This window comes from Orycteropus afer, unplaced genomic scaffold (assembly GCF_000298275.1).
Source record: "Orycteropus afer afer isolate SDZICR_OR568_19922 unplaced genomic scaffold, OryAfe1.0 scaffold00432, whole genome shotgun sequence".
In the NCBI taxonomy this organism is placed as follows: domain Eukaryota; kingdom Metazoa; phylum Chordata; class Mammalia; order Tubulidentata; family Orycteropodidae; genus Orycteropus; species Orycteropus afer.
The window spans coordinates 428,630-440,325 of record NW_006922019.1 but is presented as its reverse complement, the minus strand read 5'-3'; positions in this window follow the sequence as shown (position 1 = coordinate 440,325).

Genomic DNA, 11,696 nt, shown 5'->3' with positions numbered 1-11,696 from the left:
GACTGGTGGGTTTGAACCGCCAGCCTTCTGGTTAGCAGTCAAGCGCCTTAGGTACTATGCTACCAGAGCTCCCTCTCCCTAGGGTAGGTAGATGTATCTTCCTGGCATAAGTGTTCTGCCTTTAGGCTTTTCTGTTTACTGTTTGGCTGATAGCCAATCTATGGAAGTGAGTCCATTTCCAAGCCCAAAGGAGAACCTGGAGCCATAGCCTTGGGGGTTCTACCAGCCTCTATCTGACCAATAATTCTGGTCATTTTTATGTTTTTAAGTTTTGTTCCACATTTGCCCTCCCACTGTATCCAGGATCTCCAATTTTGATCCCTTTCTGAGTGGTTGGCATCGGTAGCTGGACATCATCTAGCTCTTCTAGTCTCAGGGTCATAGACCCTTGGACTAACTGTTTCTGTATGACTTTGATTTTCTTCACTCTTCTTTCCTCCAGACAAGGGGAGACCAATAGGTGCATCTTAGATGGCCACTTGAAAGTTTTTAAGACCCCAGTTGCTACTCAAGAAAGTAGGGTATAGAATATAATATACTTTTTAAGTAAAAGGAGACACAGATCCTATTTCAAATGACCATTCTTTGGTCAAATTATGTTACAGATATTTCCAACTTCTGTATTCACAATATAGTTGTATATCATTTGAGTTGTTATTAAAATGACAGAAAATATCTTAGTTGCGACTTAGAAATAAATTTTGAATAAACAAAGTTTTTAAATTTTGCAAATTTCAGCACAGTTCATTTATTCAACTCCATAAACTCCACAAAATTGAACGATTTCTCAGTTTTCAATACTCAGTTTTCAAACTGATTTCTCAGTTTTCCACCTGAAAACATGGGCATATAAATGGTCAGACTGGTGCTTTTAAGTATTAACTCTATGTCATGTTGAGTAAGGGAACCAGCCTCTAGTACTGAGTAGGGAACAAATCACAACTCAATAAAATTTAAACAAATGAATAAATGATTGAACACAGATGTCGGCATGGTACACATACAACTCATACTGCACGTTTGATGATGTCTGCTAAAATGATCTTGGATCCTAAAACATGCACAGTTAATTTTTTTATTATGTCCATTAAAATTTTAAATGTCAGGTTGATTTCCTCTGTCATATGACATGTGTATGAAATATTTATTCTGGCCCCCAGCAGTTGAATTCAGGAAATGGCGATCCCTCCTTGGGTTTCCGAGGCAGTATCACTATGGAAGTAGATTGCCCAACCTTCCTTTTGAGGAGTGGCTGGTGGGTTTGAACTGTCAGCCTTCTGGTTGGCAGTCAAATGCCTTAGGCACTACACCACCAGAGCTCCTAATTTTAATCTTAGCCTAGGTAAATCATAATTAGAAGGCAAATATACTCTGAAATGTCATCTAATGCATTCCATAGTCTATATCACACATAACATCTGATTATTTGCTAAAAAAATTTTAATTTTTTGTACAAATTCTGTATAATTTTTAATTCCCAGATACAGGAATTACATGTTTTAGTTCTTATTCTTGTTAAATATGTGCACTGCATACCTTCCCCCCGTTCCCAGCCTATTGCACAGGGGACTGTGTGCATGATAAATACTTTGTAAATGCTCTTAAATTGGATTTGATTTTGAGAACAAATTTGTGCTTTTCTAGTATCACTTGTATGATATTATCAGTACTACTATTTGCCACATTCTTAAGGTATTCCCTAAATTGTTCTTTAAAATGTTAATTTATATTCCATGTAACACTTTAGTAATCATAATCATATGAAACTAATGCCAGAAGAGATTTTCATTCTGTTATTCTAAAATGGGTAAAATGGGATATGAAAGCGAAAAAAATGTTAATTATAGACTTCGGCATTCTATGTTAGATCTTTTAGTTGTTCCTGTCAGAACAGGTTTTTAATAGCCTAAGGGCCTGACCACTGTTTTACATTCTTGTGTGGAGGCTTCCAAAGGTGACTATAACCAATTCTCTGTTTAGTACTATAGCTGGAGAGAAAGTTATAATGATGTGCAACACAAAATGTTATTTGGACTTATTACTCATGAAGAAAATAAAACTGATTCCCTTTCAAACATTTTGCTAAGTGTTAGATAAAACATTATTAAGTTTTGGCCTATTACTTTCTTTATAACATATAAACTAATTGCATTGCTCAACTATTTCATATGCGATCACAAGAATTATAACCATAATTATTTAACAGTTGTCTCCTTTTGCAAGATAGATTTCTGAACAACTTTAAATCAAAATACCAGGTAAAGAAACTGATTTACATGTAAAAGTAAAGCAAATGGCTTTACTTTTCTTGGTTGGCCTTCATCTATGGATGTAGGACAAAGGTAGGAGTTGATTAGCAAAAGATTGATTCAGAGAAGTTGCATCCGTTCCACCCTTGGGCAATCTGCCCTAGTTCTCCTACTATCATCACACCTGTTCATCTCTTACTAGTGCAAAGAAATGCTCCATTAGACGTAAGCAGCAACAGAGAGAAGTAAAATGGTAGGGAAGATACAGCATGGTAGAAGGAAGGTTATAAAACAAGTTTGAAACCTTCTCTCGTTGATTTCTCTCAGGCATCATTTCTTTCTTTAATTTATTACTCATTCATAGATCGTCTAACCCAGTAAACTGCACATGTGTCTCAAGTAGTCACTAGGCATTAAGAAGGACATTAAAACTCCTACAGAATCCCTGTAAATGGTTACTGTGCTCAGTTGCTAACCAAAAGGTTGGTGGTTTGAGTCTACCCAGAGGTACCTTGGAAGAAAGGCTTGGTGATCTACTTCTAAAAAATCAGCCATTGGAAACCCCATGGAGCACAGTTTTACTGTGACACACATGAAGTCACCATGAGTCAGGAATCAACTCCACAAAAATTGGTTAAAGCTCCTAGAACTAGGAGTTTGTACTCAACATAAATCGAAAAGGTGTAACATTGAAACAGTTAACCCAGCCCTTCAAAGCAGTGTATGATTAAGAGCTACAATGAAATAAGTAAGGCAGAATATAAATGCCATGAAATTCAGAGAAAGGTGACATCAGCTTGGAATGGAGTGGGTAGCCAAGAATAGCCTACTAGTAGAGGAGCTGAGAGTTGAACTAGACTTCAAAAGTTTAGGGATTGACAGGGTAACTTTAAGGAAACAAAATAAAACATAAAAGCATACAAAAAAAGAAATAAGGGATTCAAAGAATAACTCCATTTATATGAATATCCAGCATAGGGAAATCCACAGAGACAAAGTAGATTAGTGGTTGCCAAGGGTTGGGAGGGAGGGGAAAGAGGGAATGACTGCTTCATGGGCATGGGGTTTCATTTGGGTGGTAAAAATATTTCAGAACTAAATAGGAATGATGGCTGCAAAACATTATGAATGTACCCAATGTTACAAACTGGTAGACTTCAAAATGGTTTTGTTGTTGTTGTTGTTATGTGCAGTCGAGTCAGACCCGACTCATAGCAATCCCTCCTTGGGTTTCTGAGGCAGTATCGCTACGGAAGTAGATTGCCTCATCTTCTTTTCAAGGAGTGGCTAGTGGGTTTGAACTGCCAGCCTCCTGGTTAATTTTGTGTCTTATGAATTTTACCACACTTTTTAAAAAGTTCAGGGATTGACATAGCAATTCCATTGCTAAGAATATGTCGAAGCAGCTTGAAAGCAGTGATACAAATAGACATGTGTACAGCCATGTTCATTGCAACACTGTTCACAATAGCCAAAAGGTGGAAACAACCTAAATGCTCATCAACAAATGAGTGGGTGAGTAAAATGTGGTACATACATATAATGGAATACTACTCAGCCAGAGAGAAATGAAATCCTGATACATGGGCAACATGGGTGGGGTTTGAAGACATTATGCTGAGTGAAATAAGTCAATCACAGAAGGGCAAATATTGTATGACTTCACTTATAGAAAAAGACAAGAACAGGCAAATATATAGAGACAAAAGTTCATTAGTTGTTACCAGTAGTGGGAGGGAGAGGGACAAGGGGGTAGTTATTGCTTATGGAACACTGAGTTTCTATTTATGGTGATATAAAAATTGTGTTGATTAAGGATAATAGATATATAAACTATTAGTGTAATTGATGTCACTAAATGCCTAAGGCATTTGACTGCTAACCAGAAAGCTGGCAGTTCAAACCTACCAGCCACTGCCCGAAAGGAAGGTTGGGCAATCTACTTCCGTAGTGATACTGCCTCGGAAACCCAAGGAGGTGTCACTATGAGTTGGAGTCGACTCCACAGCAGTGGTTGCGTTGCATTGCGTTGCGTTGCATTAAATTGTATACTTGTAATAAGTTAAAGTGGCAAATGCAGTGTGATGGATATCTTTTTCTACAATAACAAAGACAACAAAACAATAGCTGATGAGTCTACTTATGTACGACAAATACAGGATTTGTTTTCTTCAGGAGTTAAAAGTTAGGGTCTCATGGGACATCCCAGTTAATTGTCCTAATATCATTTTTAGTGCTGCTGTTCTACCTCTTAGCACATTGCGTAGTGTCTGGGGTCTTAAAAGCTTACATATGCCCATCCAAGTACAACAGTTGGTCTCTTTTCACCTGGAGCAACAGAAGACGAGTCAGAAGTAGAAATAGGAAGTGGCATGCATGGTTGATTGCCTCCATGAACAACTGCCTCCTTTGCAGTGAGACCAGAATTGGATGGTGCCCAGCTACCATTACTGAACATTTGCATCAAAGATTCTATAGAAGAATCCTGATCAAAAGTGGGGGGAATACAGAACAGAATTTCAAATTCTCATGGACAACAGACTTTCTGGAGCCACTGAGGCTGGATGAACCTCTGAAACTATTACTGTAAGATAATCTTTAGCCTTGAAACCTTAAAAAATATCCCCTTAAGACTTTAAACCAAACAGCGTCTAGTTTAACTAGTAAAAAATGTCTGCCAAAAGCGTTGTGCTCTCTTAAAGAACTACCTGCATGGGATCAAACTGACAATAGCAACTTGAAAGATTAGATTGGAAGCACAGGGGGAAGTGATTTTATCTAAATTGGGGGAAACAAACTGGAACAGGAAGATGAGAATGGCTGGACGATTTGAAGAATGTAATCAGTGTCACAGTATTATACATATGGGAATTGTTAAATTGGTATATATTTTTATGTTTTGCTATGTATATTTTTAACAATTTTTTTTTTAAAAAGTATATTTGACAAATCATTAAAACAGCTGAAATTTAAAATAAGTTCTGTAGTTGAGGTAGCCAACCAAAAAACCTCTGTGCCGTCAAGTCAATTCCAACTCATAGCAACTCTGTAGGACAGAGTAGAACTGCCCCATAGGGTTTCCAAGGTGGTAAAATTTTATGGAAGCAGACTGCCTCATTTTTCTCCCACATAGTGGCTGGTGGGTTCGAATTGCCGAGCTTTTGGTTAACCCCCAGTTGGAGCTACCCAAGGAGGAGGGGGAAATAATTTCCAGTGTAGGAAAACAAAACCTTGAATAGTATTTAAGCATGGAGTTGGGGGAACTTTGCAGAGATCAGCCAATTTGAAGTAGATAGTACATGTAAGTGAGTAGTAAGAAATATGGTTGAAAATGTCAATTTTGGCTAAAATGTAAAGAGTCTGGAATACAGGCATAGTGTGAGTTTTATCCTATAAGTAGTGGGGAGATTCCAGGTCTTATGAAGAGAAGTGAGATGATTGAATTGGAAGATTAATTTGCCAAAAGTATGCAAGGAAGCCTCAGATTTGGTGCCTGACCAATCAGTGCACCTCACGCAGAGCCACCACCGATCTGTGACTGGAGACCTGTGTGTTGCCGTAATGTTTCTAGACTGAGACAGACCAGGAAGAAAGGCCTATTGATCTACTTCTGAAAATCAGCCAAACCTTAGGGATCAGAATAGTCTAGTCTGCAACCTATCATGGGAATGGGGCAGACTGGGCAGTGTTTCATTCTGTTGAGCGTGAGGTCCCCATGAGTTGGGGTCAGTGGGTGCTTAACCAACAACAGTGTGCAGAGAAAACAGTTACAAGGTTGTTGCAAAGTCTAGCCACAATATGAGGAAGGCTTGTAGGAACGAAGAGGAAGCACAGATGTGAAAGATACTCAAAAGCAGCGAGAGATATTCATCGTATAGTCTATGGATGGATGCTGGTCCACAAGCTGTTAGTTACTGGTTTGGCACAAAGTAATCCTAGATTTGAGAACAAGCACTGAAAAACTTTTATATTGTCGTAAAATTCATGTGCATGATTTAATCTTTTATCAAGGTATCCACAATGGATAGAAATAAAAAGGAAAACTTATCCTTCACTTCAGAGTTAGAGAACCACTTCCCTAAAGGAAAAATTGACTGGGCTTAATGGTGCAGTCATTCAAACACTTACTCTTTTTTATAAAGTACCTACTGTGTGCCACACACTGTGTCTACTGGGACTATAGTAGTAAACAGGACAGACTTGCTTACTACTGAAGGGCTTACTGTCTAGAAGACATTCCTTCTCTGTCATAGAATTGCTAGCAGTTAAAGGGAACAATAGTTCAGCTCAATATAGGGAAGAACTTCTACCAATGACAGCTGTCCAACAATGGGAAGGGCTATCTTACAAGAAAGTAAGTGCACTGTCATTAGAGGCACTCATGCAGAGTCGGGAGGACCATCTGTCAAGGAGAAGCGAACCAGGTGACGTATCAAGTCCCTTCCAACTCAAAGCTGCTGTGGTTCTCTATTCTGTAATATTAATTTAGTTGTACGTATTCCTTTCATAAATGACTATTTTGATATCAGTATACCAATATATCTCAATTTCTGGCCACTTGTATTAGTACTTATAATCATATTTGCCTAAATTTGAATGCAAACTGGATTTTAAACATATCTGTATAATACTTCCGTGGTGATACTGCCTTGGAAACCCAAGGAGTTGGTCTCTGTGAGTCGGATCCAACTCAACGGCAGTGAGTTTGATTTTTTGGTTTAGTATAATACCTTCTACATGGCTTTTAAAAAAAAAAGAAGAAGAAGAAAGAACTAGTCTCTAAGTTTTCTGAGCTGTCATTGAACCTGATTTAATATTTGAAGTCAGTTCCTCTTTCACGTGATATTTTTCACAAGTAATGCAGATTTCTGCCAAAGTAAGTTACGTAAATTGCAATCACATTGCTGATCTTTAAATCACTTGTCGTTTTCCCTGTGATGTAATGTTGTGGTTGAACAAGGACGGGGATGACTACCCATTTGGGGGATGTCTTTGAGACGCCATTTTGATATGGGTAAAAGTTCAAAGAACTTACTCACAACTATTTGACTTAGTTACTCAGAACTTACAAGTGTTATTGTCAGCGGTTAGCAGCTAGAATGATCATAGACGAATTGCATTTTAGAGAATATGATAGACTTAGTCTCCTGTAAGAGTTCTATCCACAGTATATTTTGGGGAAATTCTAGAATGAGTGTTTTTAGCTCAACTATGGGGCATTGCTTTCAGAAGGATTATTTTAGTGCTCATGGTATAAGGTGAAGAAAAAGGTTAACTACAATATTCATTCACTATACAAAAAAAAATAAAAGAAAAGAAAAAACAATCCCACTGCCATAAAGTTGATTCCAACTCATAGTGACCCCATTGGGTTTCCAAGGCTGTAAATATTTACAGAAGTGGGTTGCCTCATCTTCCTCTCACAGAGAGGCTGGTGGGTTTAAACCACTGACCTTAGGGTTAGCAGCCAAATGCCTTACCCACTATGCCACCAGAGCTCCTTGTTCATTCACTATAGCCAGCCTTTTTCACCTGGCCACTTACAGACCCTTCATTTTATTAGGAGGCTTTTCTAATTCCACTTCAACTCTAGTAGAATATTTTGCTAAAATAGCCCATTTTCATGATTTATCATTAAACCAGCTTATGCTTTTCCTCAAAAATATGTGTAAAAATTTGGTTTGTGGGTAGGATAGTGCTTGCTGTATAGTATAGTAGGTGCTCAATAATATTCCAAATGGAATCAGTAGGCACACACAAGCACGGGAGATGGGAAAATGTGACTTTAGAGAAAAGCAGAGTTTCCTTAAGGTGCATTTATATGTAATTATTAGTGTGAAAGCTTTGGGCTAAATAATTTTGGTGAGTTCTTAATTTTCACACAATATTTAAAATACCTGTGGTGATGGTTCTGATGTTTGTGTGCATGTGATATTATGTTCTGAGCTTAAATATGAGAAATCAGGATTTCTGAGCTTCTCCTAATACCTTCCTTCCATTCTTCCTTCCTCTCTTCTTTCCCCACTCCTTCCCTCTGGCTCTAATTCTTACCCCCTCTGTTTTCCCCACTTCCTGTATTTCCTATACTCTGTCACTTTCTTCCTTCTTTCTCCATCTCTATTTCTCCCCCTCTGGTGGCGCTCTTCCTTTCCTTCTCTGTCTCCCAATTTCAGCATCTCTCTTTGACTAACTATAATACGAAAATGAAATATGTTTTTACCCACTAAATAGATAATCAAGTAATGACATTTGTGTTCTGAATTCAGTGTGAACAAAAAGCATATATTGCCCTTGTTGCAACAAAATAAAATTACTTATCACTTATAAATGGGTTCTGGTTGATTTTTAAAAAAAAAAAAATAATTGAACAATTGATCTTATATTGAGGGGAGAGAGTCAATAGACATTGACCTTTAAATCATAGTAGCTTGTCAAAGTAATTCCTAGTTGTCCTTAGTTTATAGTCTCTCTTTTTTCCAAACTACAGATATGTTCGGATATATCCAGCATTTGGGGGGGAAAAAAAAAGTTACCGTCAAGTCCACTCAGACTCATGGCACCCTAATGTGTCTCAGAGTGGAATTGTGGTCCATGGCGTTTTTAGTAGCTGAGATTTCAGAAGTAGATCATGAGGTCTTTTTTTCAAGGATCCTCTGGGTGAGCTTGAACCTCCAGTTTTCAGTTAGCAGCCAAGGACGGTAACCATTTGTACCACCTAGGGACTCCAGAATGTTAGCAATTCAAACCTACCAGCTGCTGTGCAGGAGGAAGATGAGGCAATGTACTTCCATAAAGATGTATAGCCTTGGAAACTCAATGGGGGTTGCTGTGAGTTGGAATTAACTCGATGGCAGTGGGTTTGGTTTGATACATGCTGTTCTAAGAAGCCTTGGTGGCACAAAGGTTAAGGGCTTGGCTGTTAACCAGATATCAGTGGTTCAAACCCACCAGCAGCTCCATAGGAGAAAAGACCTGGTGATCTGCTTCCCTAAAGATTTCAGCCTAGGAAAACATGGGACCATTCTCTGTCATAAAAAAGTAAACTCACTGCCATCAAGTTGATTACACTCATAGTGACCCCCACTTGGGTTTCTGAGGTGGTATCACTACAGAAGTAGATTGCCCAACCTTCCTTCTGAGGAGTGGCTGGTGGGTTGAACTGCCAGCCTTCTGGTTAGCAGTGAAATGCCTTAGGCACTACGCCACCAGAGCTCCCATGCATATCCTTTGTTGTTGTTGTTATGTGCCGTTGAGTCAGACCCGACTCATAGCGACCCCTTCTTGGGTTTCCGAGGCAGTATCAGTACGGAAGTAGATTGACCCATCTTCCTTCCGAGGAGTGGCTGGTGGGTTTGAACCGCCAGCCTTCTGGTTAGCAGTCAAGTGCCTTAGGCACTATGCTACCTGAGCTCCCATGCATATCCTTAGAAGTGTCAATGTATGATTTAACTGTTTTTCTAAAGGGGTGTTCCTTAATTATCTCAAGCACCAAAAAGAGCCACCTAGCTGTTGATACATCAGGCTCTATTTCAAGCACACTGCATATATTATCTCATTTTATTCTTCCAACAGCCATATAAGGTATACACTATTATCTCTGTTTTGCAGATGAAGAAACAGGCACAGAGAGCTAAAGTAACCTGTCAGGTAATAAAACTGACATTTATTTGAACCCAGGATTTTTGAACACAGGCAGTCTGAACCCAGCCACGTTGTCCTGCAATCTTTAACAAGAACCTGACTTTCCAGTATTTAACTTTCCAGAGTATGAGAACAAGATGTCTACACTACACCACCACCACCGCTACCACCACCACTCCGCATTTAACAATTAGACCTACACAAGTGTAGCTGGATTCAGGTGTAACCGTGGATTAGATCTAAATTTATAGGTGTCCTAATTCACTGCAAATCAGTTTGCCTTGTAAGTACTAAGCACCTTAAAAGTATTCTTGTTGCTTGTGACAAGGTAAATTAGATCACAAATCTTTCATTTATATTCAGTAACTCCACCATTCCTTAAAATAACCACTGTTAGGAAATTCTTTCTTTCTTTTCTATCTTAAATTCCTCTTAATACAAATAAAGTCATTTTTGTTGTCATTATGGGATGTACAGGTTAATTGAAGGGCAAGTTTTGTATGTTGTTGTTCTGTTGCCATCAAGTTGATTCCAACTTATGTTGACCCCATGGGTGCAGAGTACAACTGCTTCATAGAGTTTTCAAAGCTGTGGCCTTTCAGAAGCAGATGCCAAGGCTTATTTTCTGAGGTGCTTTTGGGTGGGTTCAAACCACCAGCCTTTCAGCTAGTAGTGGGGTACTCTATCATTTCATATAACAGTGGTAAAAACCTAAGGAAAAGATGTAATTGGCCCATCTGGAGTCTGGCATCTCACAGAATCAGTCAGATGGCACATGACACATATTTCAGTTTGAAGGGGTAAAAATTATCCATTTGGGAGTATTCATAGACTTCCATCTTTCCCCAGCCCACTAAAGAGAATTTTGATTTGATCTGCTTCCATACCCTCAGAAAAGTTGATCTTACAAGGTCAGTTCCTAGATTTTTATGATAAAGTTTTGGAGAAAGGGTGGAAACAGGACATGAAAAGCTGCAGGAGATTTAAGTTGCTGTACATAAAAAAGATCCGGGAAAGAGAGGAAGAGGAAGAGATTTACTGGAACTGGAGAAAGTGTGGGAGAGAATTTGATGAAGGAGGAACTTTGGGGAATGTGTTGTGTAAAAATAAAAAAAAGGAAGGAGGGGAAAAGAGATATTGTGGTTATGAATTGAATCTCCTTTAATGTATTTTGAGAGATACTAATAAAGAATAGATTCCTTTTCAATTTGTCAGGGAGGGAGAGAATGGAGTGTGTTTCAGTTAGTGTTGAATTGTGTTTCTTTTAATTCTTCAGAAGGATAAGATGGATAATTGGGTTTGGGTTGAATTTGAGGTTCCTGAAGAACGTTGGGTAGGGGTATTCAAAAGAAAGAAAATTGAAAGTGCAGATTTAGAATTCTAGAAAGAAAAGATGGTGGTTAGAGACAAACATTTAGGAGCTATAAGCAAGTACGTGTGTTTATGGGTAAAGGTGCCCAGAGCAAAACTGTGAAGAAGAGAAGGCAGCCAAGAAGAAAATTTTAGAACACATAAAATTAAAAATAGAATTTCATAGAAGAGGAACCAGGAAGAGGCTGAAGTAGACGTCATATGGCAGGATAAGAGCGAGGAGAAACTGGTCTCTAGGTGGAGTCCTTGTGTAGTGCAAACAGTTAATAAGCTTGCTGCTAACCGAAAGGTTGGTGGTCCGAGGCTGCCCAGAGACACCTTGGAAGAAAGTCCTGGCAATTCTGAAAAATCAGCTATTGGAAACCCTGTGGAACACAGTTCTACTCTGACACAAAGGGGGTTGCCATGAGTTAGAGTCAACTCCACAGCAGCTGG